This window comes from Lycium barbarum, chromosome 4 (assembly GCF_019175385.1).
Source record: "Lycium barbarum isolate Lr01 chromosome 4, ASM1917538v2, whole genome shotgun sequence".
Taxonomy (NCBI): domain Eukaryota; kingdom Viridiplantae; phylum Streptophyta; class Magnoliopsida; order Solanales; family Solanaceae; genus Lycium; species Lycium barbarum.
In genome coordinates this window covers 81,040,194-81,045,963 of record NC_083340.1, presented here as the reverse complement: position 1 = coordinate 81,045,963, position 5,770 = coordinate 81,040,194, and positions in this window count along the sequence as shown.

The window sequence follows — 5,770 nt, the reverse complement described above, 5'->3', positions numbered from 1 at the left end:
GATCTTGTGTATTATGCCCAATGTATTAGTGAATGCTTATCATTATGTATTGATACCAGGAAAATGTAGGGAAATAATTCTATTTAAAAAAAAAAAAAACTGAGCACATTTGCCACGGTTCAACCGTGGCTAAAAAGTATAACTGAATTTGTATACTACTTACATTATCCCTTAAATTAGCCACGGTTCTCGTGTGGGTAATTAATAATTCCAAATATATTTTCATTTTTCTGCTGTAAAATTTAGCCATGGTTGGACCGTGGCTAAAGATAAAATAAACCGTGGCCAAATAAAGGTTACCACGGACGCAAAAACCGTGGCTAATGCGCGAGCGACGCCCCTGATGGGCACGCTTGTAACCGTGGCTAACTTACTGTGGCGAGATACTGGTAGCCACGGTTTAGGTGCCCTTTAGCCACGATTTTTCGCGTGGCTAAATGCCGCGTTTTTTGTAGTATAACCAATGCATGTTTTCGCGAAACAATATTATCTTAGGTTTCTGGGAAAGTAAGTTATAATGGGCATGGAATGGATGAATTTGTACCAGAAAGGACACGTGCATATATAAGTCAAGAAGATGTTCATCTAGGGCAACTAACTGTGAGGGAGACCCTTGAATTTTCAGCTAGATGTCAAGGAGTTGGACATCGTTATGGTTAGTATTTCATGGAGCACAATGTTTATTTTTATTTTTTCCTCTCCTTGAGGTTTTTAAGCAAGCTTTTTATACGCATGAATATTTGGAAAAAATACTGCACAATACCCTTGGGTGATCTAGTTTACAAAATATGACGAAATGTATAAGTTTTGTATATTTATATGTATAATATACATATCTATACATAAACGGTGTATAGATTTTGTATATTTCGACCATATCGAGAAATATGTTTGGCCGAACTATAAATATTGGTAAATTTTCCTAAATATTCCTGTGATTAAAGTTTCTCTACTTTTCTTGTAGAGACAAGTTTTTACCAGTTTTGATTTTTTTTATTTTTTTTTTTACTTTAAAGAGGATTACATATAATCACAAACTATATAGGAATGAGATAACGAGTAATAAAATAGTATCAACTCCATGGTATTTAATGCAGTCACTTGCACGTTTGTCCCTATTTTGTTCTGATCTTTAATTTTTGGCCCTCATAACAAATAATTTTTCCGTGCGGCATAAGTTTAAATTTTCGCATGATAATATCCATAAGTTATATATGTGTCCTTGAAAAACTTATACCTCACTGGGCATAATTTTAATGTTGAAGGACAAAAATTAAATGGGTCATTCGCACAAATGCCCTATTTCGGGAGTGGTCTTTAATTTTTTTCCCTTCAAATTGCTGGTCTTTAATTTTTTCCTTTCTGCACTTTAAGTGGCCGAAAATACTCCCTGAGATTCTGGGTTCGAAGCCCAGCAGAGTATAAAAAAAATCGCAAGACAGAATTTCGTAGCAAATTATTCTTACCCAGCAGAGTGTAAAAAAAAAAAATCCTAAGGGTATCATAGCAAACTATGCCATTCAGGAATAAAGTTGTGCCTTAGGATACAGTTCGGTAGAAATTAAGTTATCATACAGCATTATGTCTTAAGACATAGTTTCTATATAAAAGTTATGTCTCAAGGCATAACTTTACCCCTTGTCCGCCATAGTTCTGTAGGATTCTATAGAAGCTAGGCATGTCATAACTTTTGCCCGAATAGGCATAATTTGTTACGAAATTCTATCTTGCAAAATATTTTTTTTGGGCCTCTGCTGGGTTCGAACTCGAATCTTTGGTTTCATAGACCAGTGAATAAGGTGGGCAATTAGCAGGAATGCCCTTATTACAGGGTGGTCTTTAAGTTTTGCCCTTCAAAATAGTGGTCTTTAAAGTTTGCCCTTCGCTAGGGACCGCTTGGTCACGGATTCAAACTCCCAATCAGGCGAAAATTAAAAAAAAAATCACAAGGCATAAGTTCAGAAAAAAGGCAGAGTTATAACTCTGTCTTAGGCAGAATTTGTAAATTCTACCTTAAGGCAAAAATTCTGCCTTTTTTTACAACTTCTGCCTTGCGAAAAAATTTAAATTTTCACTGAGAGGGGATTCGAACCCGTGACCAAGGGGTCCCTAGCGAAGGTCAAACCTTAAAGACCACCAATTTGAAGGGCAAAACTTAAAGACCACCCCAAATAAAGGACAATCCACGCAAAAAAAAAAAAGAATAAGGATACTTTGGCCCATAAAATTTCGTTAAATGAGAACTAGGGGCAAAACTTAAAGACCACCAATTTGAGAAGCAAATATTAAAGACAGTCCATATGAAGGACAATCCGCGCAATTTTTTGAAATTAAAGACCAGTCCATTTGAAGGGAAAACCGTGCAATTAAATGTTTTTTTTGGGCAATTTTAAAAAAACACAGAATGAAAACTGGAGCAAATTTTAAGGACCTTTAGTCAACAAATTTTCATTTTTTTCCTGGAAGTTTTAGTAGGGTTGGGCGTTCGATATTCGGTTCGGTATTTTTAAAGTTCGGGTTCGGTAATTCGGTAATCGATAATTGAAAGTATATACCAAATACCGAACTTTCAAACTTCGGTTCGGTAATTCAGTATTCGGTAAATCAAACTTCGGCTCGGTACGGTATTCGGTAATACCATTTTTTTGCTAGCAGCTGCATTCATTCATCATGTGCAAGAGATATTTTCAATATACAAGCTTACTGCTAAACCGAGCTAATTAGATGCAATCTGGTTATAGTTAGTGAGGCAGTAAAGAGGCAGTAAAGAGGCACTGAGCCATCACCACCTAACTATCAAGTTAGCATCATTATCCAGTTAGTAGAATTATCTTTGTGGCAAATACATGAAAACATTCAGTAATCCTAAATACTACTAGTCAATGAAAACTTCGGTATGTAAGTATGATGTATCACTAGTTTGATAGGAAAAAGGCAATACTCCCCCGTCCCTTTCATCCCAGTAAATATTCCAACAGCCACAAGAATCTTGTAGTGCAAAGACTCAGGATTTCAGTTTGGAGCTACACATGAATTTCAAATGCATCAGCATTAAACTTTTACAAGTGATCTATCAAATGCATCAGCATTACATATTTACCTTTCTTTTCCATATGACTACAAAATTTCTGAAAATGTGAGTACTCCCACTCCCCTCCCAAATTCTTCTAAGGAAAATATAGTTATACACCTTAGTGAAAAGATTTTGCCCCACACACGGTGGCCGATCTAGCAAAATCTCAAAATACTTAATCAATACATAAAGCGCATGTGTGTCGTGAACGCATTATAAGATTTTGTAAGTAATTAAATTAAAATCCCAGCAATAATAGTTGGCAAAATAAAATCAGCCTATTACCTTCCTTTATCTTCTCCACGGAATTGAAGAACAGATGGCCCGAGATGGGTATTGAAGGAAAAGTGACTTGGAGGCGAGATGATACCGTGAGAGGGATTACCCGACTTGGGGAGCTTTTGTGTTACAGTGTTAGGGATTTTTAGTGTGAACTGATGGTTGGGTATTGATTTTTACTCCTTTAGGCTATTGTGATTTGGGCTGGACTAGGATTTTTTTTTACAATGGGCCTTTAGCCCTTTACTCCTTTAGGCTTTATTGATATTTATTTCGGTATTCAGTATTTATCGAATTACCGAACGGTATAATGGTAAATACCGAAACCGAAATATTAAATTTTACATTTCAGTCCCGAATACCGAACCGAAAACTAAATTCCCGAATACTGAAATAGCCGGTTCGGTTCGGTAATTCGGTTTTCGGTATTTTATGCCCAGCCCTAAGTTTTAGCCCAACCATGGTGGGTGGGCACTGTCTGTGGGTGTGCCCGCCCCAAATTCAAATTCAAGGATTTCTCAATCGAAATAACGCGTGAAATTTGATGGCACACACCCTTATTGGGTGTTATTTCATGACACCACATTGTGGTGGTCAACAAAATTTTCATTTATGTTATAATTCTTCACTCTTTTTCCACTATTCCAAACATGTTCCGAGTAAACTCGGTTGAGACAAACTCACTCCCACTCTCATCAATATACTCTGCTAGAGATGTACAAACAACACAGAATTGGATGTTTTTGCTATGTTCAATCTTAAATCGTAGACAAACACGACTGCTTTCACTTTAAAAACCTATACCAACATGGGGTGTGTGAGGGTTTACTTGTATCACTTATCCTAAGCTGGATGATTAGGTCAAAGATCAGTTGTTCCTTTTTTTATTTTTTAATGGTGACGGTTCCGGTAAGGAAAACGGAAAAGGGTCTAAAATACCTTCGAACTATTAGAATTGGTGCAAAAATACACTTCATCCACCTTTGAGCCCCAAATACCCCTGTCATTCACCTTTGAGCCCCCAAATACCCTTGACATCCACCTATGGGGTCTAATATACCCTTATTTCTAATAGTCTCATGTTGACGCCCAATTTTATCCATCCTTTCGTCCAATTTACATTGTTGAGCTTCTATTTTATTAGAATATTAATTATATTTTTTTTATCACAACCTTTAGTTAAATTTCTTGATGATCTCTATTATTATTATTATTATTATTATTATTATTATTATTATTATTATTATTATTATTATTATTATTATTATTACTACCTTTTTGTTTTACTAGAAAAAAAAAATCACTCATGCATTTATTCTCCTTCTGGCTTAATTGCAGTGTTAATCCTATTCGTATCTCTATAAATATTTATTTAAACATATTTTTTTTGTATTAGCGTCACACTTATAGTTGTTGTTATGTTTCTATGATTACTTTACTATTACAAGTGATAAAATTATTTACCAAAATATTTTGTCCCTCTACTTTTATTATCATTATGAAAATCGAGAAAATCTATTTGAAATTACTATATTCCCCAAATAAACCAAATAATTTTTTTCACCCATTTCCTAAAGTTTCTACCTAGCCCATAATCCCTTTCCAACTAAAAATCCCTAAAGGCATCAGGTTACCCCCAAAACCAAATATCAATAATTCATTGTTATTTACTCAAAATTCCTAAGACCCCGTCATCTCTAAATTTCGTTAAAATCAAACATTCCCCGATTCTCGTCGAAATTCCACGGCTACAAAATCCCTTTCTTTGTGCCTTTTATATTCTTTCATTTATTCTAATTTGATTTTCTCTTCTCTTCTCTTTTCCATTCCACTTTATTTCCTTAATTCATTCACCTTAATTTCTTACTAGTAATCATAAAAATCATAGCTTAATATCCGCCTTAATTGCGAAATCGAAACTTTCCTCTTTTCATCTAATATGCCAAGAACAAAATGACAGAAGTTTGGACCCGAATCTGTTTGAAAAAACCGTCCAAGTTCAAGATTATTATTAATAATAATAATAATAGTAGTAGTAGTAGTAGTAATAGTAATAATAAAAGTAATAATAGTAATAGAGATCATCAAGAAATTTGACTACAAGTTGTGATAAAAAATACAATTAATAATCTAATGAAATAGAAGCTTAATGATGTAAATTGGACGAAAGGATAGACAAAATTGGGTGTCAACATGGGGCTGTTAGAAATAAGGGTATATTAGACCCAAAGGTGGATGACAGGGGTATTTGGGGCTCAAAGGTGGATGACAGGGATATTTGAGAGCTCAAAGGTGGATGAAGAGTATTTTTGCACTAATTCTAATAGTTCGAGGGTATTTTAGGCTCTTCTCCGTAGGGAAAAAGAAAGAAACAACTGATAGTTGGGTGAAAAAAGTGATAGTTCATCTGTGTTTTTT